Here is a 25,394-nt window from a genome sequence, read left to right as displayed (position 1 = left end):
ACTAGAATGTCTTCTATTTATCAAAAACTGAGCGGATTAAGGACCCTCGGCTCCCCCCTTCCATGCACATACCCCACTTGGCAACAGGTCGGTTTATGAACCTACTAAAAGCTTTTCTTTCTCTTTTTTTTTCTTACAGAGAAGGAAAAAACACACATTTTAAAAGTTCATCTGAGAAGAATACAATGGAAACTATGACTGGAAAGTGAGTGGTCTATGTGTGTCTTTGAGGTCTGGGGAGGTCTTATGCACACACACACACACACGCCCCTCTAAAAGAGAAATGAATCTTCAAATGGAGCAAGAGGCTGGTTGTCAGTAGGATCCTGGGGGTGATCTAGAACAGGGGCTCAGATTCCTTGGGTAGAGAAGAGAAAGCCGGTGTAGAAGAATGAAAGTCTTGTTTGTTTGAGTTTCAAGTGGATTCTTCCCACCCATGCTTCCTCCACAGGCTTCCTCTGGGGGGCGCTTTTCATCTCCCAATGCTGTGAGAAGAGCTTTTACCCATCAGGTCTGACTTAAGAAAAAAAGAAGCTAAAAGCTTTTTGCTTTTTTCCCCCAATGTTTGTCAAATTGGTTTCACAGCCAACTTACATATAAAAAGAAAGGACCAGATCTGCAGCTGGTGCAAATCAGCATAGCTCCACTAAAGGCATTGTAGCTAGTCCAATTTATGCCAGTTGAGGATTTGGCCCAAAAACTAGATAAACCCCACTTAGCATCTGGATGGCTATAGAAAAAGCATAAATAGTTGTTCTAGAATTCTTTCCATCGAGATCCTGAAGGGCAGTGTTATAACAGGAAGAATTCTAGATCCTTTTCCTGTTAGAAATGGTTGGAAAATAGGGATGCATCTTGAGAAAATGTCTTTGACTTTCCCCCCGTGCCAAGAAACATTTCAATGAGAATATATCTGGATATATTGAGAGTTTGACCAGCCCTAGTTGCTATGATATGGCCTGGTCCAAGGAGTTACCAGACATCCTCAACTCCCATGGGCTTCAGTGGCCTCTCGGCACCAAGCAGGTTCAGATTATTGCAAGGTAGGACAGTGCGGACAGCTGATGTAGAGTTTGGGTGGGGAAGGGACAGTGGAGGAGTTGTACGCAGGACAGCTCTGGAAATGACACCAGTGAGTTCTAGAGTCCCCTTCCAGACAATGTTCTAGCTTTGCACTGTTTCACTTCTTCCCGCTCTTGGCCCTTTTCATTTCCCGTCTCATCTCACACCGTACACCTGGCTCAAGCTGACTGACGAGCTGCTCCGTTTCTGTTCTTTCCCTCACAGCTTTGCCCTTTTTTCAGGCTGAGCAGGGAGCAGAGCACTTGGGGGAAGGGTTGGAGAGGGGAGAACAGTGTTTCGCCTGGATGATGTAGGGCAGAGTCACTTGTTTCCTGTGTGAGCTTAAGCAGGTGCCTTGGTGCTGCCCTACCTGCCAGGATAGTGAGGAGGAGAAATGCACTGAAGACGTGAGGCTTTCAGATACAGCGATGGGGGACATTCAAGGACCTTACAGAGATGGGCAGGGGAATGCCTGTAAAGTGACAGGACAGGGCTGAGCTGGGGGGCTGCTGCACTGTAGAAGCTGGAGTTAGCTTGTCAGAACAGCCCCGTGCATAAGTGATTGTGCAGGCGTAGGTGTGTACGTGTGTGTGCACATGCATCCTCCTGTGCCTGTGTGTAAAATAACTGTTGTGTTGACTTTGAAGGAGTGAGTTTTGAGGAAGATTTAGCTTTGAAATCTGATCATCTGTCTATCTAATCTAATCTAATCTACCTACCTTAACTATAGCAGAGCTGGCATTCCGCTGTAATCTCATAATTTATACAGCCTCAAAGCAGCAATTTAAAGACCAGGTTTCACTACTAGTTCTGAAGACTCTAGATTTTGTTGGTTTAACCAGTGCTTCTCAACTTTGTTCATCGAAAACAGTATATCTCTGTGTTAACTTTCCCCGGTTGGTTTTAACATAAGGAAATGAGTCTTCCCTGGGTGGACAGGAAAGCCAACACTTAACATAAGGCTTTCCCCACACCATATTTTGAACATACCCAAAGGCCTCCAGAGCAGACAGCTGCGATGCCCTGCCCTGCCCTGCCCTGCCCTAACCTCAGCCCTGACCTAGAGGGACCACACTGTCTAGTCCATGAAAGGATTCAATTCAGCCTTCATGCCAGATCAGCAGCCGGGCCCCTCTGCAATACAAACTGCCAGTCGTGACAAATTACATGGGGCAGCTTCAGAGTGGAGCTAAGAACTGACCCCACTTGGCTCATCCCAGGGCTGTGAAACTGGACTTGAACCACACCTCTAGCTGTATACAGGAGCTTTGTCTGGCAAGCAGCCTTGGGCACCCATCCGAACAAAGCAAGCATGGACCTGGGAGTTCGCCTGGTTCTGTAATTAGAGGGAAGATTTCAGCTAATCCCTGTCAAAATGAAGGTCTAATTCCTAGTGTAAAAACTTGTCAGCTGCTTGTTAACAGCGCCTTGGACTCACTCTCACGTGGGCTTCATCAGTTGCAGGAGCGATTCCACTAGTACCTTTTTGGTTTGGAATGGGAGCATACCCTCTGCTGAATGCAACCTCGCATCTGTTCGCACCAGCCGTGTTAATAATACTCACCTTAAATCAGAGGGTTAGAGGGAAAAAAAACAGCAGCAGTGCTAGGAGGGAGGGAGGTTATTTAATATTGAATTTGTTTTTTTTTTTAAATGTGGAAACTTTTAGACACAATGCTGGTCCTGTGTTTAAGTCATTAAAACATCTTTAAGCATTTTCTGGTTTTAGTTTTCTTAGCAGCAGTCCTTTTCCTGGAATGTATTTTATTTTTCTTTTAAGTTGATGGAAAAAAAAAAAGAACATAACCCTCACATTTCCAACAGATTTTTTAAAGGGGGAGGTGATGGAGAGGGTGGGAAGGGGGGGGATTAGGGGTGGAGAAACTGAGAGAACAGGGCCCTTTCTGTGTTTTATTTCTAATCCGCAGGAATCCATTTTAGCCTTTTATGGCCATTGCACTTGCTGACGGGATTTACATTCTCCGTATGTTATCTGAAACATCGCAATTGGTGGCTGTGGAATTGTTTCATGCCTGGGTTAAAGAACACGCCAGTGCTTCTGGAAGGCTCTGGGTTGGGAAAGAGCTGGGCAGCAGCAGAGAGAGAAAGGGAAAGTTTAAAAAAAAAAAAAAGGAAGAGGAAAAGAAAAGAGCTAAGTATTTTGCAGAAACTGTAGCCGGCAAAGTTCATGCCCCAGACAAACTGATGTTTAAGTAAACCAGGGAGGGTATTACAGGTCCCTTTGATTCCAACACTGTTTTAGGCTAGGAAATCAGCGATGTAAAAATGCCACCTTGTTACTTGCTAGATCCCCAGCTTGCTGCTTGTCTTATGAGTTGTATCAGCTGGCTTTACTGATGAGATTTTGATCCTGCCAGCCAGCACAGGTATGGGAGAGTGATGCATCATGCATCAGGGTGAAACTGATAGCGAAGCTTTATAGTGGATTCTGCTGTAGGAGATAGTCCCAAGATAGTGTGGGGATGCGTAAAATACAGATAGAAAAAGGATCTAGGATAGGTAAGTAGATAGATAGATCCCAACTGATCTGTTATTCTCAGATTGTTATATCACACTATCTGATTGCCTATGTGTTTGTCCGTCCTCTGTCCTCCTGTCCAACAAACAGTCCTCTCAGTTTGGTTCTTGAGCGGTGGGATCGACTGTAGATGGACCGATGGACTCTTGGCAGATAGTGGAGGCATCCAATTTGGTCTAATATGGCATTTGCAAACTGGCACATTATTTATTCAGTGGGATGTTCTGTTTCTTCCTGCCATTCACACTCTTTGCCTGGCTTGTCTATTTAGAGGGCAGGGACTGTCTCTCATTACGTGTCTGTGCAGCACCTAACCCCGTGGGGCCCTGGTATTGGAGTAGGCCTCCAGGCACTACCATAGTACAAATTAACAATAATTAATCATTTACATGTACAGGAATGGGAGGGCACTGAGCCTCACCTTAACAGTGAACCTGAGATGTGCATAAAGTTTAGTTCTACTTTCTAAAAAGAGAGCGGGGTCACCAAAATGTTTCTTAGTTATTCGTGAACATTTCTGAAGAAAACAAAAAATATTTGTTTTCATCTACATTTTTCACTGATTTTTTTAAGGTTTTTGTTGAAAAACAGAGAACTGGTTGTTGTGTTTTTTTGTTTTCCAATAAAATTTCAGTGTTTTCAGACACTTCCAGTTTTGGGTTGGAGCCAACCTTGAGACATCTTAAAGGGGCCTGATTTATAGATTATATAGTGCTGAGCACCCACCCTTCTGAAAATCAGGCTCATCTGAAGTGCCTCAACCTAAGTCACTAGTCCCTTTTCTAAATCTTAGTCACTCTCCCCTAGCTGGACTGACTCTGCGGTTGCATTTTACTTTTCCCACCAAAGTTAGCAGTTCTTCTTTGAAGAAGCAAAGGGAGACAGTCTATTGAATAAGTCAGGGCCATTTTTACATAATCACTCTCTTGCCCATGACCACGCTTCAAACTCTTGAGGGAGGAACTCCAGTTTTTCAATAACTCATGGGAGAACCCAGGAAACATGTAAGTTTTATGGAGTCTGGAGAATATTTTAAATATTTTATATTGGATGTCTGGAAAAAGTGTCTGGAAAAAAGTTTTCTATGGGGGAAAAAAAACGCATGAGCAATTATTTTTGTTTTTCTCTACCTCCCTTCCTAAATGGAATTACCACACGTTTGAAAATGTTCTACATTCTGGAACCCAAGGACCTGATTCTCAGCTCATGTAAATCAGCGTAGCTCCATTGAAGTTAAGGGACCAGATCCTCAGCTAGTGTAAATGAAGTCAAAGGAATTGCATCAATTTCCTTCAGCTGAGAATTGTGGCATCTTGTGGCTTTAGAGGGCATGTTCTGGAACCCACGTAATTTTGAAAGCTTTTTGAAAGTTCTAGAATTCACTGTGTTCTAAAAGTCTCTGTGTTCTAGAAAGTCAGTGTTATGAAAGGTTCTAAACAATGTGATTTAAGACCCCAAATCACTTATTTCTAACTATTTTCCTCGTTTCCACATTATTTTACTAATTTAGTAATGCTCAAGGCCTGGGAGATAATAGGTGGCCTATGAATCATGGCACAGGATCAGTCTTTGCATTCTGTGGAAGAAAAGCAGGATTCTAGGAGCTGAGAACATCAGTTATTTATGGTCTATATGTTTGCTGTAGTTTAGATGTGCTTAGCATGTGGGTGTGTGGTCTGAGCATGCTCAGTGTGTGGACATGTGTTCTGCGCATATTCAGTCTGTGTATGTGCGTGCCGTGTGTGTTCTGTGCATGATCAGTGAGTGGATGTATGTTATGTGCCTACTCGGTCTGTGTATGTGTGCTGTGTGTGTGCGTTCAGTGTCATGTGTTCTGTGCATGCTCCGTGTGTTGATGTATGTTATGCATGCTCAGTTAGTACATACATGCTCACTGTGTGTATTCTTTGTGTGGTCAGGGCACGTGTATTTCTGCTGTGTATATTTGCACAAATCTCTTTCTAACCTCAGCCAAATTTTCCTTTTAGTTCCCAATCCAATCCTAATTGGGAACCCAACGTCCAGCTTATTTTAGACCGGCAACCCATTTCCCTATGTCTCTGACTTTTCCCACTCTCCTCCCCTCCCTGTGGACAGTATGGGGGGTTAGCATGCTGGTCCCCTGGCAAAGCCTTTGTTTCAAGGCCTATCTTCGGCTGCAATAAATCATCTGGCATGCGAGTGAGACCCACCACACCCTCTTTGCACAATGCAAAGTATGGCGTGGTCTCTGCCTCCCATCACCCTCTGTCTTTCTTTCGCTCATGGGAATCAGGTTACGCTCTCCATCCCTGCGAGTGAAAGAACCCACCTGTGGCTGAGGGGCCTGTTTTAGATTCCTGGGAAACTTTAACCTCTATTAATACCACTAAATTATTTCTTCATATGGCAAAGTACTTATGTAAACTGATCTCCCTCCCACCCTCCTCCCCTTCTTGGAGGAGGTAGGAGCCCTTGCACATATGGCTCTACCTGCTCTCAGGGGGCTTTCAAACCCTCCGCATTCTTCTGTGGTGCTGCTTTTTGTTGTTCTGGCCAGGAGGGAGGAGCGCACATGATGCGGAGGGCGGGGGAAAGAGCACCATGATAATTGGCTTTGAGGGCTGGGGAACAGCAGCATGTTGTGGAGTTAACAGTGCGCTTTTGAGGGAGCTGTATACATGAGAACCAGGCCCCACTGAGTCTTTCCAGGGTGGCACCCATACTCACAACCATATTCTTTCTGAAATCGTGAGTCAGGCCCCCACAAATCTTGTGATTGGCTAAAAAATCATGATGTTTAAAGACAGTTCTTTTCTGATTTTTGAGACTTTAGGGGATCATGTTTTCAAGCTTTCCTTCACCACCACATGGGCTTGAAACATACTTTTTTTTTAAAAAAAGTGAAAGCTGCTTGAGACCTTCATGTAGCCACCTGGCTCCAGGAGCTGGGGCTTTAAGAAGAAACACCACAAGTGGTGAGAATTGTTAACACTGGTGTAATTTAGTTCAGAATCAGGTCTAGGAAACCTGGGTTCAATTCCCACGTCTAACACAGACTTCCTTTGTGATCGTGGGCAAATCACTTTGGCCTGGTCTACAGCTAAGAGATAGGCTGACCTAGCCTCATCACGCAGAGCTGTGAAACAATCTACAACCTGGGCAATGTATTTAGGGTCAACCTAGCCCCTAATGTAGACCTAGCTACTGCCTCTTGAGGGTGGTGGATTTACTAGAGATGGAAAAATGCCTTCCATCACTGCAGTAAGTGTCTATGTTACAGGGCTGTTGCAGTGCTTGTAGTGCAGACATACCCTTAATCTTTGTGTGCCTCAGTTTCCCATTAAAATGGGTATAATTTAGGGGCACCCCAGAAACCCCCAACATAGACACTTTTATATCATGTTGAGACTGATTCAGGTTAATACAGTCCATTACTGGATTAAGCTAAACTTGTTTAAGTGTGATTTAAAACAGTCTCAGCACGTCTACATTTTCAATCAATTTAATTACAACAGTGCAAGGTTTCTAATGTAGATGGTGTTTTAAAGGAGTTTAGAAACTGTGGGCTTCATTCTTTCTTGTCCTGCACCTTGTGGAGTCATTTACACAAGTGTACAATGCCTTCCTAGGTAGAGAGATGGCCCAAATTCAGCTGTTAAAGTCAGCTGTGTGGCATCTGCTTACATCAGATTTGCATTTGGCAAATCTAGTCTTTGGCACCAGGCAAAGATGGATCTGTTATCTATTCCCAGAATGGCCACGGAATTTAGGGTTTACCTACTGGAGATCATTGCCCTGATATAACTTGAATCAGCCTTTAAACCCATTTAAAGTAGTGCAAAACGCTGTATGGATGCCCTTAATTCAGTTTGAATGGCTTATTTTGATTTAGCATAAACAAACAAACAAACCCACTCTTAAACTGAAATAAGAGTGTCTTTTGGCATTACTTTAAATCAGTTTCAATTTGTACCATAACTTACACCGGTGCAATTTTCCCATAGCAAGTCTGTAGTCAGCTTTACCCTGATTTGAAACAGAGATGCAATGTAACTTCTTTCACAAATTACCCAGTGAGCACCCAGCAGGCATTGCTACACAAAGAGCAGTGTAGATTGTTGGTATAGGACTGAGGAAAGGTGTGGTACTGATAGCCCTGGAGACTGAAGCCCTGTTTCTTTCCAAGACTGAGCAGGTGGGCATCAGGTTGGTCTAAGCACAGGGACCATCAGCAGTGGAAGACGAAACCCTCTGTTAACCATGGCACTGGCAAAATGGGGTGTGTGTGTCTCTATGGGCCTCAGTTTCCCCACCTGTAAAATGGGAATAGTAGTTCTTCCTTTGTCCTGTCCATTTGGAGTCTAAGCTCTTCAGGGCAGGGACCATCTCTTATTATGTGTATGCACAGCCCCTAGCACAAGGGGCCCCTGATTTCATCTGAGGCCTCCAAGTGCTACCATCTTACAAAGAATAATCTGGATCCAAGTTGTACAGTTGACCCCTCTGTCCAGCATGGTCCCAGTCAAACTCCCAAACTCCAATCACCAACCTTTTGATGGTGATTAAACTACCAGGAGAAGTGATGGATCCTCCATCTCTTGATGTTGTCAGATGAAGATGGGGCCCCAGATCCTCCAAGGTATTTTGGTACGTAATGCTCAATGACTTCAAGAGTGGTTAGGCACTGAGATACTTTTGCAGGTCTGGGCCTGGGTGCCTTTCTGGAGGATGCTTCAGTTAAATACTGGTTACCAGGCTTAATTCAGGAATAGCTGGGGGAAATTCTCTGGCCTGCGTTAGACAAGAGGCTAGACTGGATGATCTATCGGTCCCTCCTGGCTTTAAACTCTATTAAATCTATTTTCCCTCCCAGGAAATATAACTGTATTTTGAGATTGACAGCCCCCTAGAAAAACCTCCCTCTGAAAAACAACAGTGCAAAATAATAAAATAAATATAATAATAATATAATATAATATAATTAATATATTATAATTAATCCCGTCCAATATAAAATGAAACAAGGAATGGGATGCAATTAACAATGTGCAAACAGCGAAGGCTGGAATGTAAATTGTATTTAAGTAGCGCTGTGAAGAATGTTGAAGTCCTTTAATGGCTTCTCCTTCTCCTGCTGTCTTGAACCTCCAATCAAGCCCTGCCTGGGTGTAATTTGGTGCTGGAAATTGTTGCCACACGAACAGCTGAAGGCTGGAAAGGTCACCAGCCCCCCGTGTCACACCCTGTCATTTTAGATTAAGCTCGGCAAAGGCGACATGGTTGCAAACTTTCCCCGTGCTGCTGTGGCTGCATCCGTCCCCTTGGCTGTAATGAGAGGAAGGCATAATTGGAGTCAACTGCTTGATTATAATAATTGCTACTGTCTGGGAGAAGAAGCATTGGAGGCCGGCAGTTCGATCAATACTGCACCTTTCTGACGATTGCTGTCTGCTAGGCTGCTCACTGGCAGATGCGCCTGGGCAGAAAGATTCCTTGCTGGCCTCTTGACCTCTGCTTGACCACTTGTTGACTCGGGGATTTCAGCCAGGGTCAAGGGGTTTCTGGTTGTTCTCTGCTCCTTGCTGGAGGATTTATCCCCTTAGAGGGAAAGGGCCTTCATAAAATTTATCCCCGGCTCTTCACAGCTACACAAGTGGAGAACAAGGCCTCATATATTTTCCACCAGGAAATTTATCATTTTCATTTTGTGCCTCAGCAACAGCCTGTGGGAAATAGCGCCTGGAAGCTTAGCTGGTCAATCTGTCACTCCCTGTATATTTCTCTTTGTGGTGAGAGGCAATGGGGTGTAGAGGTTAAGGCAGTCACCTAGGTGCAGGAGAGGTGAGTTCAAGGCTTGGATCTGCTCTGCCACTAACTCCCTGCATAACCTTGGCCAAGCTATTTATTCTCTCTGTGCTTCAGTTTTCTATCTATAAAATAGACCTCATGCCTACTATGTGACAGGTCATTCAATAATGTTTGTAAAGCGCTTTGAGATCCTTGGAAGAGGGGAGGAAGGATGGTTGTCCAGACTTGGGTCCAATTCCCTGCTCTGTCATTGGCTTCCTTGAGGGCAAGTCACTCAGTCTCACCATGCCTCAGTTTCCCATCTGTAACATGGGGACAATAGCCCTGCCGTACCTCACAGCAGGAGTGCGAGGATAAATAAACTAAGTGTTGTTAAGTGCTCAGGCACAATGGGAATAGAGGCCAGATAAGTGCCTAAAATATTAATTCATGACTTATTTATTAATTCCTGCTTTAAGTACAAACTGCAACTTAACCCAGCTGTGGAGCGATGACCAAAGTCTGAATAATAACAATAACTAATATGACCAATAATTAATTGAATAATTGTCATTGATATTTTTCAGGTCTAACCAGGCTTTGGAATTAAGGCATGTCAGTTTCATAAGCAATGTAGTCAGCATCATCTCCAGCCATTGTAACCAAATGGATCTGGCACAATTTTTGCAACTGGGTAGCCTCTCAGTTTGAGATTGAGCAAGACTCAAACTCACAGTGATCAGGAGGGTAGTAAAGCACCTCGACACTCAGCCACCACCACCCCTCCCTGTTTAAAAGGGAGAGAAGTTTTTTAACTTCTGTCCAGAATATAAAGGAACAGAAATGGAGGTAATGTGATTGCTATTATTCATTTTAAGTGAAATCTGGGTATGTACCTTTAAGGGATTAAAGATCACATGACTCTAATCCTACAGTATAAAAGGGCTGCCTCCCTAGGCTGTGCTTCCTTTTGGCACTTGCTTTTGATGAGGGAGGACTGGAGTGATGCCTTGTGGGAATGCTAGAAAGTTAGGATGGTTTGCTAATTGAATCAGGTGTATAGGTGTTGTTTCTCTTTATTTACTGAAGTTTCTCTTAGCACAGCCTGGACTGGCACCTTGTGAGCAGGCAGATCTTCCTGCATATGTCAAACTGATTTGCACACAGTGGCATTGCAGAACTAGAGAGTTTTTCCATGGTCAGTGACAATAAGAGCCCATTGCAGTTTGTTTGATAGGGATTACGGGGGGTAGGGGCCTTGGTGCATTTCAGTCTGCAAGATTTCATGCTGCACCAAGACAGACTTTACCAACCCAAGACATACAGGAGAATATGTTTGGGGTGAAGGTATAGTTTTTACCACAAACCAGTGGCTTGGGTCTCCTTCACAAAATACAGACCCGAACTGTCATTAAACAAAGAAAAGAAATTCCATAAAAGGGAGAGATCTAACCATTTTGAAAGTCAGCCAGCTTTTCATACATACATAAGACCAGAAAAGACTATTGTGATCCTGTTTGTAGTCTGATCTGCATAATGGAGGGCAGAGAGCTTATGCATTAGTTCCTGCATTCTGCCCAGTAACTTGTGGTGGTGTTACAGCATCTTTTAGAAATACACCAAGTCTTGATTTAAAGACTTCAGCTGAAGGCTCAACCTACTCTTCTGCACAGCCAGTCTCCAGAATAATTAATTCAGCTGGGTTACAAACTAGAATGCTAATTGCAACAACCTAACCCAGCAGGAAAATAACAATTTACCTGGGCTCCAGCTAGTCCTATATGTATAGGTTCTGGAGTCATTAACTCTTTGTTGCTGGATTAACACATTGCAATACTCACTTTTAGCATTCTCCATGACCAGATGTTTCATAGTCCGTGGGGATGGCCAAGCCTGCTTATATAAAAACCAAAGGGACCCTTCACTCAGTGCTCCAACCAAATCTTTTTGAAGTGTGATTAACTCTTTCCCCATTTTTTCCCCATTTCCATCTAGCTTAAGGCTTGGGAGACCTGGAGGTCAATTCCCTGCTTTGCCACAGACTCCCTGTGTGACCCTGACCACGTTATTTAGCCGCTCTGTGCCTCAGTTTCCCACCTGTGCAATGAAGATAATAGCACCACCTTGTCTCACTAGGGTACTGTGAGGATGATCACATTAAAAAGACTGGGAAGCACTTGAGATCTATTGATAAAAGAGCCATATAAGAGTTAAGTCTATTAGTATATTGGCCCATCCTGGCATCACCTGGGAACATAGGAATTATCAGACTGGATCAGGCCAGGAATCTAGCTTCAGAGGAAGGCGCAAGAGCTCCTGCATTTATGGTATAACCTGCCCCCGGGAAAGTTTCTTCCTAGTTTCCATTAAGTTGAGGTCGGTTTATGCTTTGCAGTAGGATGGTTTACACCTCTTTTCTCTAAACTTGTTTTTAAAAAAATCCTTGTTACCACGGCTCTGGGCTAGAAAAGGGTCCATCTCCCCCTCTTCCTTTCACTTTCTCTTTTTAACACTGCTAAGCTCTTGCCCCCAGTGATATCTAAGGCAATGAAAGCCACGGGCAACTCATGCTTAATGTGAAAAGTGTTTCCTTTTAGTGACAGGGGCAGTTCTGTCCCTATCATTTCATTTCATTTTCAGTCCCAAATGCCAGAAACATCCCAAGAAAGTCTGTTCTTTTGCATTTCCAGCTTTGTCTTACCAAGCTGCCAGCACAGCCGATGCAATAACACAAACAGTGTGAGACTACATACAGCAAATAATTCCACCAGCCCTCCCCAAGAGGCCATGCTGTTACTGTCGCTACTTATTCAGAGCAGGAGGGGCACTGTGCAAGGCGCTGTACATTAAGAGGAATGTAGCCAGTGAGTAACCATGGGAAGTTTGTAGTCTAAAAGGCAGGAGATGGGACAAGAATGTGTGTGTGGTCTTTTTACCTGGCATATTTCATGGGACAGTTGGATCGTCAGGAGGGTTTGGAAAGAGAAGAAGGAAGGGCACTTGATGAATATTAATTTAGGAGAGGAAAAGATGGCAAGGAGAAGGTGTCAGATCAGTGTGGGTGAAAGGGACAAAGGGAGTGGAGAGAATTGTGTGGCAGGGAGATATATGATTCTGTAGGATAGCAGGATTTGATTTGACAGTACCGTCACTTATTTCTTCTCCTAATAAAAAATGAGCCATGGCCAACCACCCAGCAGGGCATGTGAGCCCCACTGAAGTTGGGCCAGAGTCCAAGATCCCATGTGTGTATTTGAACCTCAGTAAAGAGGACCGAAGACATCCAGCAGAGCTTCCATGATCGTATTTTGAATATTTACACAACCTCTATTCTTTGTGGGTGGAGCCTGGAAGAACACCACTACTTTCCCCCTCCATATCCCCACCCCTGCCAATTCGACCACCAGTGGGTGCTCATTCACCTTAAACCTCCATCTCTTAAAGCAGGGACCTTATGATGTTACACATACTTTTACTTGTACTCGCCCCTCTGTCAGTATCCATCTGCTGTCTCTCGTTCTATACCTAGAGGGTAAGCCCCTTGGAGAAGAGGCGGTCTCTTTGTTCTGTGTTTGGGGTCTGATCTATGACTGGGTGCCTTGGTTCTACCCTAATACAGATGATAATAATGATGAGTGAGTAGCATGGAGCCTTCAAGATGTCCCTGTATTTCCATTCCCAGCACGAGGAAGGCAAGTCCGCCTAGCTGCTGTTTGTGGTTGGGTGTACAGATGCTTTCAAAAGGAGAAGAGAAGGATGCCTGGAAAGTTGTGGTGACCAGATCTCTTTCTTCCCTTCCATTTTTCTTCCTTCCCTGTCATTTTCTCACTGTTTGACTGATCTCCGAGTAAATCTGACTCCCTCTGTGCCCTCAGCACACACTGACATTCCTGTACCCAACCCCTGGTCCAATCATTCGAGCAGTGGCTTCATTCCATACACCTTTCTGCAGTTTAGACGGAGCGGGAGAAGTTGGTGGAGCAGAAGGAAAGGTGAACACAAGGCCACATGTCACGGGGAAATCTGCACCGTGGCCCCAAGGCTCAGTTTGACTGGAGATTAGATGCAAAACATAGATCCCCACAAAACACAAGAAAATGCTGTCATGCCGCACCCAGCCCTTTCTCCACAAAGCTGCGAATGAGGTTTTAGAGGCTGGCATGTGGAAGTTTCTTTTGACTTTCTAGGTTTCTGCAAATGCTGCCCCTGGCTCTCCCACCCGGCCTGCCAGCAAAGAGGAGCTGTTCATATCATCTCTGATGGCATCACATGGTCAAGTGGCTTTTTTTTTTTTAGTCTCCTGTTTCTCCTTTGCTTTGCCAATCTCGCCAAGGTCTGGGGCTCCAGAGGGACCTAGGACAGTGAACTCCATGTGAGGATAAAATTTGTGATTAGCATCACTTAAGTGCCACGCACTGACTACATCCATGGTGCTGCATGTGACACAAATAAAGTTCTTGTCCAAAAGCCCCTCCTTTCTAATAGACAGACAGGGAGGAGGTAAGACCCGCTGGGAAGCCTAGAGAAAGCAAAGGCCTGCTGGCATAGATATGCATGTATATAGTTATTGGGTCACTTCCCAGGGGCAGTCTAGAAGAAGTGAGTCATTTATTTTATAGATAGATAGACAGATAGTAGACCCTAGCTGAGATCAGGGCCTCCGTGTGGTAGGTACTGTACAAACACATAGTAAGAGACAATCTCTGCTCCAAAGAATTTACAATCTAATTCGACAAGTCAGTTGAGAGGAGAATCAGAGGCAAAAGAGAGCAGAAAGACTTACCTACAGTTACCCAGCAAATCAGTAACAGGGTGTGGAAATTCTGGTCTCCTGCTTTCCCATCCAGTGCTCTCTCCATTAGACCCTACAGCCCCCACTTAGACCATGCTGAATGCAGAGAAGGTGGCCTAGGGTTAGAGCTGGTTGAAACAAAAGTTGGGGTTTTTTAATTGAAATTTTGAGTTTTGAAAAAATGTTGATCAGCTGATCACAAGAAATTTTTTTCAGAAAAAATTATTGAATGGTTTGTGCTGGATGCAAATGGTTTTTTGTTAAAAATTTGAAAAATTTACTCAGAAGCTACCAACAGCCAGGGTTTAAATTCAGCAAGAGCTGTCCAGAGAATTTAAGCCCTGTCACCAACAGCCTTTGGCCTGCAGCTTCTTTATTAGTGGTGAGTGGAGCTGAAAAAACTGATTTAAAAACAACAGAATTTTCAGGGGGGTTTATAAGCACAAATTAAATTTGTAATGAAAATGTTCAACAAAAACTCAACATTGAGAAAATGTTGATCAGCTCTACTGGCAATGATACAAGAGAAAGAAAGGCCCTGGCTTAACTCAGATCCCAGGTGGAGTGCACACAACTTGCTGAGAGGAGAAAAACATCTTATTTGCAACCTGCCCCCATTTGATCTGAGAAGTTTTGTGATCTCATCAGAACGGAGCCCTGATGCCATTGATACAGTTGCTCCTGAGAGAGGGCACTGCAGTTCATGCAAGCTTATGATGGTGATGACTTGATAAGTGCTGACAGGCTGGTGGATGCTTCCCAAAGCACAGAAGAAGACAAGGTTCCTACCATTAAGTTCCTGGCATTCAAACAGAGAAGTTAGATAAAACCATAAAATACTCTTGCTGGAAGGATTCAGCGTAACACTACTTTATTTCTTATAATCCAGACCTTTAACACGCAAGAACTAAAAACAGAGAGAGAGAAAGCAGGCTGCACCCTACATCAGAGATGCACAGCTCACTCTACCTTGCTGCAGTCCCAGAAACTGGCTCTGATCTGATGCTTTCCTACAGAGCCCCGTAGCCTGCAAGCAGGACCAGGAAACCACTTACAAATTAAAGTGACAGCCTATAATTCCAACACAGTTTTCAATACACCACACCTACCCCAAGGTGCTTACACATCTTATTTTCCTTTGCTCCTGGTGGAAAGTCTTACTAGTGGGCTGAGGCTTCTGAAAAGCAGCCAACTGGCTGGGCAAAGCTCTGGGGCTCTCCTGATATTGGGAATGAAGCGTTTGGTCTTAATTAAAAACACAAATCCTATTTCAATAAGAGAGTTAAGCTTGTTATTATCCCGATAATTCCTGGGAAGAAACTGGAATTTCTGGTCTGATGTCATCATCGGAACTTGGGACTGTGGTTACCCAGAACTCAGAGCTGCTGCTTTACAAATCTCTGCCAACAGAGCAGTACCATCGTGTTATAGTCAGGAACTGGAATACACGCCTTGGCTAAGGGAAGTAGTTTAATGCAGCTGTGGGTAAGCCTGGAATTGTTAAAGGCGCCTAACCCAAATCCCATTTGGAATTGGGCACCTAACTCTGCAACTCCCACCCTGAGCCCTCTTTCTGGAGATGGAGGAATTAAACAGGCCATGACTTTTATTAATAATATTACAGTAGGGCCTAGAGACCCCATTTTGTGGGGCCTCGTACAAACACATAGCAAAAGGCAGCCCCTGCACTGAATCTAAATAGACAAGGTGAAGGGTGGTAGGGGAAACTGAGGCATAGAGAGGGGACGACTCAGGAATAGAATCAGGTCTCCTTAGCCCCCACCAGGGCCTTATGCACTAGCCCACACTCCCTCCCTACCCAAAACCCCCCCTCCCAGCTTTGCAAGCTGGAGGTGGGAATGGTTTAGCCAAGGTCTTCAGTTGGTGTCCTTTACGCTTGTTGGGAGGCGGAGGAGGAGGCCTGCCGCAGGGGGAGGTCAGGCATTTCTCAGCTGTCATTAAAAAGGGTTCCGTTTAAAAAAGAGAAAGGAAAGGGGAAAAGAAACAGTAAATGCATCAAATAATAATAAAAACTCACCCTTTTTTTCCACCCTGAATGTATGCTGGTGCAGAACATAGGGGATTAATCTCTTAAAAAATAAGTGCCATGTGAGTCGACAGGCAGTGATTAAGGTTTTAACTGATCAGTCTGCATCTGACAGTGAACCAGCTATTATCTTAACGGAATCAAACGAACATTCAGAGCCTCTGCTCAGCCCCAAACATGAAAGGAGATGTCATTCGCTGGCAGTTGGCAAGCCGCGGGGGGAGAAAGAGAGAGAGGAGCAGGAAAACAAACCAAGGGTGAGAAAAAGAAGGGAAGAGAGGTGCAGCCGGGGTGGGGTGGGGAGAATGCAGAGGGGGGTGGGAGAGGGGAAAGAGAGAGAAAGGAGGATGGAGAAAACAGGGAAGGAGGAATAAAGAAAGGAGGCAGAAGAGGAAAAAGGGACAAAATGGAAAGGAAGGACAGAAGAAATAAGGAAGGAAAGAGAATACTTAAGGCAGGGCTGGGATTTCTTCCCTCCCATTCAATTTCTTCTCCTCCCACTGTCCTATTTGGTTAAGAATCTGCCCCAAATAAACTGATTCATTTTCCTTGTGCTCCACCATCCCCTATGAAAATGTGGTGCAGGAACCTTTGCCTGGGTCTTTCCCACACTCCCTGCAGCGCCTGCTGTCAAGGCCTTTAAACTGGGGAGGTCCAGCACTCTTGAACCTGAGGTCAAAGCTGAGAGGGTGGAAAAAAATGGCCTTCAGGCCAGGGTAAGAAACCAGGGCAACAGAGCTCTTAAAGTGATAAAAGGGCTTTATCTAGAAGCACTTAAACAAAACACACAAGGCTGAGAGAAGCGGCTGTGTCAAGTGTCTGCCATGGCCATGGGGAAACTGCAAATCCCTGACACAATATAAAGGCTCTTTCTTTAGACTAAGTAATCAGTGGAAATAGATCAGTATGCTGTAGGGTCCTACCGGCTGGTGCAGGTTATCTCCAGTGCGGATACAAACTGGGGCACCATGGATTTACCTTGGCTGTGTGGGCCGGAAGCCAGCTTACTAGCGGCAAGAATTCACACGAGCCACAGGCATGGAAATGGGTGATTATAAAGAGTGAGGGGTCCAGGCATGCAGAGCAAGGCCACTCAGAGCGCTGAAGGGGTTTGGATTTGGAGAAAGACAGAAAGCTAATGAAGATGACAGAGGGCAACAGAGTCCCATTTCCTGGAGTGATATTGTCACCCAGCCTCATGGTTTCTGCTCTAAGGCTGGTTTAAATCAGCGTAGCTCCACTGACTTCAATGGAGTTACAACCTGTTTACACCAGCTGAGGATTTGGCCTCTAATGTTTAAAGAGCAGAGGTGGAATTCTAGCCTCTTTTGAAGTCATTGGCCAAGCTCTTGTTGGTTTCAGTGGAGCCAGGATTTCACCCAGCTCAGACGATTTAGAGAGACCATACATGGGGGAATTGCAACAGCCAAGACATGGAAAAGGCAGTGGGGGCTCCAAGGTAGGGACGAATCCCGTCTGTGAGGTGGGCATGGTCAATCCAGGGTCAAGGAGACCTCAGGATTTATAGCCTCGAGGGCAAAGTACAGGTTGGGTTGGAAGCAGAATGAGAGACATGGAACAAAGGGGATTTGTTAGTCAGGAGGAAGCTATATTCCCTAGAAAATGAGGCCATGGCCCAGAGATGACTGAGCCAAGACAGACAGGCAAATGGGAGAGGGCAGAGTTGGAGAGTGAGCCGGGGGGTGGAGGTCCCTTGCAAAGGAGCCTGGGCCAGGGTTAAGCCTGGCAAGGAGAGGGCCCAGTGGGCGAGGAGAGGGCAGAATCTAGAGTCACTCCATAGTGCCTGGAGAATGAGAGGAAGAAGCAGTAGATGACAGCCAGGGCCAGTCCAGGGGCAGCCAGGAAAGGGCCAGGGCAGTAATCAATGGTGTCAAAATCCAGCTGGCTTCCAGGAAGGTGAACGTTTTGCAGCTCACCTGTGCTCCAGTTTGGTGACCTCTAGCTTCTACGGAGCCAGCGAGGAGCGAAATACTCACACCCGAGGCTTCCAGTGTGCAGGCAGCGGTGTGGCCTGCCTCCAGCACCCTTTGTTACTATGATTGCTCTGCTGAGGCGTTTCGCTCCCGCCTCAGCAAGGTCTGTCACTTGATCCTTGACTGAAGGCTCAGCCCCATCCCAAGAGGTATCCGTAAATTCTTAGCCCCCTGTCACTCCCTCCCTATGTCCTCCCAGTCAGGCCGAGTGCTCACATCTCACCTATTAAGGGCCCCTGAGAGCCTGATCCCACTACAGTTTGTCTAGGAGGTATTTTAGGGAGAGCTTGGTGCCTCACTAGGCTGGGGCTGATAAGCCCCTCACACTATCCTCAGAAAGAGCAGGGTATCTCCTCTGACTAAAGGCGCACATCTCTTTCATTCAGGATTCAGTCCCCCATTTCATGTAGGGGGTTGGTTCCTCCTCAGCGAGGGACGGGCCCCTCTGTGGGTGAGTAATGCCTCTCCCCCAAGGATGTGTATCACACTCACCCCATGAGAATGCATCAACCATCAGGGCTCATCTCCCCATCTCATTCAGGGCATGACAAGAGGCACTTCCTAAATGCCACCTGGGGAGCCCCAGAGCATCTGTCGGGGGGCACTACACTGCTTGCCATTTGGGGAGGAGGTGATTTCAGCATTCCCCTGCCCCACACTGGAAATACAACTCTCCTAAAGTCCCTCTGTCGATCACTTGAAGGGATAGAGTCCCCTACAGCCCAGCCTGGTAAATTGGCACCTGACTGCTCCTTATGGCCAAGGAGGTGGCACCCGCATCCCTGTGGGGCATAGCGAGTTGTAGCCTGCTCAGAACATTTAGGGGCTGGGAAGATATGAATTTCCCCTGGCAGAAATGCCACTGCCAGGCGGTTATTTCCATGTGCTCTCCTTCCTGACTCCATCTGTCTGCGTGGAGTTGCCGCTCCATGCCAGGAGGGTCTGCAGGACTGCCAGGGTCACGATTGCCCCATTACGGGGTGAGATTTATCATTGGCAGGTGTGCTGCAGGATGGTATATTATCCAGGATTATGAACTGTAACAGGATAATCTCTCTAATGTAATTCAAGCTCTCGACATGGCTTATGGCTCCTTAATGTACCTCAGACTGAAGAATTACAAGAACATTCTTCCCCCTCCCTCCCTTGTCAGCTCCTAAATGATTTAGGCAATCGCCTGAAGCCAGATCTTGGCCTCCAGTCATAACTCAGCACCGTTCAGTAAATATGATGAGGATGGAGTTTTCCCTGCTTTGCTCTCTCTTTTCCTTCCATGGTACCCACTCCTCACCTGCCCCCCAGAGTGATAGAGCCAGGGCGTTAACTGACACCACCCCTTCCCCAGGACTTTTTTCTGTTGTTATTTTATATCTGTCCCTTCCATGGATAAGTAGCTGCCACGCAAACCCCAACAGAAGGGCAAGCAGTTGTCTCAAAGGACTTAGCACTTTGGTAGCCACTGAGCTATAAAGGTAACCTGGTCTCTGCTGTAGGGCCCTTGCTCAGTGGGTCCAGCCTGCAAGTGCTTTGATGGGACCCTCAGCCAGCCTGTGGCTAGCTCATTGAAGAGGAATGGCCTACAATCTGGTTAGAGTCCCCAAGAGAATGACTTACTTCTCCGGCACTGCCTTTCCCCATCCCACTGAGCCTAGAGGGAGACAATCTGGGCCAAGGTTTTCAAAGGTGACCAGTGACTCGATCACAGTCTATCACTTAGGTCCAGATCTGCAAAGGTTTCAATGGAAGGTAGGAGCTTATGCCTCAATGATTTTGGCTGCCAAACCTGAGATGTCCTAAAGGGCTCTGGTTGTCAGATAGCGCTGAACACCCTCCCCTCTGAAATTCAGGCATCTCAGATTGGTTGCCTAAAGTCACTAGCCACTTTTGAAACTCTTGGCCTCTTGTCCCTCTTGTAACCGTGACAACTAGCTCTAAGAGGACTCTCTGATGCCTTTGGAAAGACTCACCCCTCCCTTTCTTAATGCATGGAAAAGGGAGATCTTCTCTATGCCATTCACAGGAAAGATCGATACCCAGCCAGCTAAAGGAATTCTTTGTTCTCCTGGAAGGTTCTCCAAGACACAGCATTGTAAATCTCCACTACCAAACCTCCTCAGACACCAAGTTTTCTGTGCTCTCTCCGCCTTCCTAGCTCATCCTCCACTGGAAGGCATGGAAAGACAGAGTGTTCTAGTGCACAGAGCATGGGCGAAGAGTCAGGAGACCTGAGCTCCATCACCAGTTCTGACATTGAGTTAGGGCAAGTCACATCCACTCTCTGTGCTTGTGTCTCCCCTCCCAGCCGTTGTCTGTATATTGTAAGCTCTTTGGGGCAGGGGTTAGAATCATAGAATCATAGATTATTAGGGTTGGAAGGGACCTCAGGAGATCATCTAGTCCAGCCCCCTGCTCAAAGCAGGACCAGTCCCCAGGCTTTCCCTAGGCTTATGTATAGCAACCAGTACACTGCAATCCTGATTCTGGGTGTGGCCTCCCATGCTACTGCAATACAAATAATTAATACCAATCCACTTTCTTTTCTGCTGTCCTACTTCACCTCCAGGTAAGATAACTGCTGAATTGAGTGCAGGTCAATTGAGAGTCAGCAATCTGGTACCGAATCAGTTTGCCTGTTGTCAATGGTGGTTTATTTCTTGTTTATGCCCGTGGCATTCTGTACCCTTCCATTACATTAAGAGGGGTCTTTTTTTGTTTGTTTGTTTGCAATCCACTTTGATTACTGCGCTTCTCATCATTGTCTTTTTCCCTAAAGAACTGAATCGGGGGGAAGGAGGGTTTGCGTGTGGAGCTGGGGGGGAGTATTAGTGGAGAAGAAGTTAATTCATTTCCCACTGTCAAGGTAAAATTCTGAAAAGACAAGGAAATAAAGGGAGACACACGCACATGCCAGGAAAATAAAGACAAGAGACAAGAATAAAGAGAAAAGCATGAGAGAATAAGGTCTAACAATAAGAGAATAATGAGTAAGAGTGTGTGATGAGATATCAAGGCTGATGGAGAAGGAAAGCAGGGATTCTTGTTGTACATAGACGTGACACAAGGGCCACTACACAAACCTAGATTCAATACCCCCTCTCTGCCCCCCCCAAAAAGAAAAAAAACTTGTTGGAAAGTTCAGATCCAAATGCAAACCCTGTAGCTTGGCCCCGCAGGTAGTTCTGAGAATTATACAGCTGATGACTGATGGAAGTGCTGTAGACTGGATGCTTTCCAAGGCAGGGGGGCCATCTTTTTGGTTCAGAGTCTGTACAGTGCCTAGCACATTGGGGGTCCTGAGTGCTACCACAATATAAATAATTAATAATAATAATTAATAATAAGTTCCACCCCTTTGAAATTTTCCAGAGTTCTTCTGTCCCCCTTGAATCCCAGCTCTCCTGAATTTTCTCCCCTTGTGCTGATTAGCGAGTCCCATCATGCACTGCTGTTTCTTCTGCAGTCTTTTCATCCTCTTTCCATTGAGGGTGGTCTCCTCCATGCTGTGGCAAAGGGGCAGAGATTTGTCCAGGTGATGTCAGGATTTTGCATACCAGGGGCCTCGCTAGAAATTTGTACACAGTGTCTCCTGTCTGATGCGTTACTTCCCACCTGCCAAATGTACCAAAACTCCCAATCAGTGCTCCACAGCACACAGCAGAACCTCCAGAGAAGCAGGTGCATTGATGTAAAGCTGTAGCAGGCTGGCAGTGGGATAGCTGAGCAGAAGGCCCAGTCTAGGCATCCAGTGTTAACATAAAACCGCCATTAACATTTTGTTCTGGTCAGCCCCTCGCCGGCAGCCTCAGAAGAAAAACCAGCGTCTGAACGGGCCACAGAGATCGAGCAACCTGTCGACTGCTAAAAGCCATCCCTCCAGCTCAGATGTGAGGCATGTTGGTGGGGGCCAGTGCGGGGAAGTTTGCCAGCACTGCACCTGCTCTGGGGATAACCACAGGACTCCAGGTCTGTCCAGCCAGAACCTTGCAGGCAAATGAAGAAATCATGGAATTAAAATGGCCTGATAAGAAACAAAGCAAATCGCCCAGTTACTATGAGAATGCTGAAGGTTATGCACTGAGGCTTGGGCATGTTTTGCCTCACACACTCCCAGCTGGGACGAAGGATCTTATGTGCTTAAAACATGAGAGCATGACTTGAGAGGACTGCTTTCTATTCCCAGCTGGGTCCCAGATTCCCCATGTGAGCATAGGGAAGTCACTTAAATGTTCTGTCTTGGTGATCTCAGCTGCAAAATGGGGTTCTCAATATTTACTTACATACTTCACAAGGGAGTGGGAGTCCAAGTTAACCGATGGTTGGAAAACACCTAGAGAGCCTTGGATGGACATAAGAACATAAGAATGGCCCTACAGGGTCAGACCAAAGGTCCATCTAGCTCAGTATCCTGTCTTCCGACAGTAGGGTGACCAGATGAGAGGGAGAAAATATCGGGACACATGGTGGGTGGGGGGGTCCTCTGATGGAGAAAAAAAAAAAAAAAAAGGCTGAGTGCTGCCGGCAAGGCAGCGAGAGAGAGAGAGAAAGCCGAGTGCTGCTGGTGGAGCAGCAATAAATAAATAAATAAAAAGGCGAGTGCTGCCGGCAGAACGAAATATCGGGACAAATTGCATCCCGACCAAAGATTGGTCAGGACGTGGGACAAACACCTAAATATCAGGATGGTCCCGATTTTATCGGGACGTCTAGTCACCCTATCTGACAGTGGCCAGTGCCAGATGCCCCAGAGGGAATGAACAGAACAGGGAATCCTCAAGTGAGCTAACCCCTGTCGCTCATTCCCGGATGGAAGGTGCTGTTGAAGTACAAAATGTTATTATCAACACCTAGTCCGTCCAGTGCTTTGCAATGGCTGCTAGGCAGATGTCTGATGCACATTGATGGGCATTAAAGAGTGGGTGCCGATGAGGTGTGAGAGACAGTCGTTGCAGATCTGTGATTGCCTAAGCAGGTTCTGTTAGCCAGATCATCATCTCCTGAGCACATCCCCATCTTACTGCAGATAGAGCACCAGATTAGCATTGAGGAGATCTGGGTTTTACTTCCATCTCTCTTGTGGCCTACTGGGTGATGTTGGGCAAGACAGGCCATCTCCCTGTGCCTCAGTTTTGCCATCTATAAAATGGGGCTAATGATACAGACCTCCTTTTTAATGTGCTTTGAGGTGTATAAATGAAAAGGGCTAAAGAAGAGCTAGGTAGTATTATTGTTGTGTGTTTATTGGGCCAGCAGAATTCTGGAAGGTGGATGTCTACACTAAACAGAGACAGTCTGGTGCAAAATGAGTCTCTCTCAATGGCATTGCTTTTCTAGGCAGAGATTTGTCCAGATAATGTCTGATCATCCTGGCGGCCAGCCCCTTAGAGCATCATCCATCTTTACACTCTCCTCTTCCTCTCCATTCCTTTTCCTTCTCTACTTGCAATTCCAAGCTGTTCTGCTAGGAGGAGCTGGCTGATTTTACCCCAAACATATCAGCTTTACCCCCCCCCCCAACCCGAGCAACTGCTTTGGTGCCCTCTCGGAGGTCAGACAGGAAAGACAAATTAAACTTTTTTTTAAAAAAAGGGCAGAGATTAAGAACAGGAACTGGAGAGATACAGGCTCTACCCAGTAACTGGTTCTTAAAATAAACACCAGAAACAGGACAGGGAAGGGACCCGCTGTGGCTTTGGAAAGAGAGTGACTTTGAAAGAACAATGAGTCTGTGCTACAGGTTTTAGGTTAGAAATAACTTAGTTACCTGTGTTCTTGTAAGAATATCTGAGATGTGAAAAATGCTGATGGGGGAAAAGGACAGATGGAAAGAGAAGGAAAAGGAAAAAGAAAAGGGAAGAAAACAATAATGAGTGAATGAATGAATAAGATACATAACGATGAGACAATGAACAACTAAGAGAAAGATTAACTAAGCTGACCTTCAGCAGAGGCAGAGATAAGGAGGTACACATGCATGAACATTAGATAACAGTGTGCTATCAATGCTGGAAGCTACTTGGGCCCCAATCCTGTGCCTGCAGATCCCTGGCCCTGCACAGAATCCCCAGAAGTCAAGAGGGCTCTGCATGGGTCCACCCAGATGGAGCCTACAGCTGCTAGAGTTACTGCATAACTTGTCCATGTGCATACTACGCTCCTCGTGTCGGCGGTGCTTGTCCTCACCTGGAGCGTGTGAATCAATGCAGATGTCGGCATGGGGCATTGTGGGACAGCTCCTGGAGGCCAGTAACAGCTGCCATAAGCAACGCAGTCTCTACACCAGTGGTTCCCAAACGTTAACAACCTGTGAACCCCTTTCACCATAATGTCAAGTCTCGCGAACCCCATCCTAAAAATAAATATTTCCAGAGATTTATACCTGAGTATAAATTATAAAAGCAGTGATCTTGGAAACATAAAATTTATTTTTATGACATGATTATTACACATTATTATTAATTATTATTTATCATTACACTATTTTTATTACATTATGAAAATGGCAACACTCTTCCAAGATCTCACTTTCATAGCTTGTATCACTTTGATTAAGCCTGTTCTAAGACAAGGCTTCTATGTTTCATCAAGAAGTATCAGATGTGAAACAGCATGAAGGTATCTAAGAAGCCAACTCAAAAAGTTCCTCCTAGATGAGCATTCAGGTCTTGAGCAGTTCAGATAAACAACACATGTTACAACAAAGCTTAAACTTGTTCTTCATAATAATTTTAAAAACAATACTAGATCCCTATTTAATTTTAAAAACAGCAAAAAATATCCACCTCCCTTTCCATTTCTTATAAGGAGTCTTGAAGTTTAAATCTCCTCGGTGTGATAGAGATGCTTGCTTTGATCTGCTTAGTTCTTGGAAGTCCAGGGGCTCCGAGCTGCTGGTCCCGTGCGTCCGGGGTCCCTAGGGATAGCTCTGTCTGCCACTAGGGAATTTTTTTCCTGAGAACCCCCTGTAACATTTGTGAACCCCCAGGAGTTCACAAACCCCAGTTTGGGAACCACTGCTCTACACTGAGGCCTGGTCTACACTACGCGTTTAAATCAATTTAAAGAGCGTTAAATCGATTTAACGCTGTACCCGTCCACACTACAATGCCCTTTATATCGATATAAAGGGCTCTTTAAATCGATTTCTGTACTCCACCCCGACGAGAGGAGTAGCGCTAAATTCGATATTAACAA

The sequence above is a fragment of the Chelonoidis abingdonii genome, chromosome 4, assembly GCF_003597395.2.
Source record: "Chelonoidis abingdonii isolate Lonesome George chromosome 4, CheloAbing_2.0, whole genome shotgun sequence".
NCBI lineage: Eukaryota > Metazoa > Chordata > Testudines > Testudinidae > Chelonoidis > Chelonoidis abingdonii.
Note: the sequence above shows the minus strand (reverse complement) of the source record.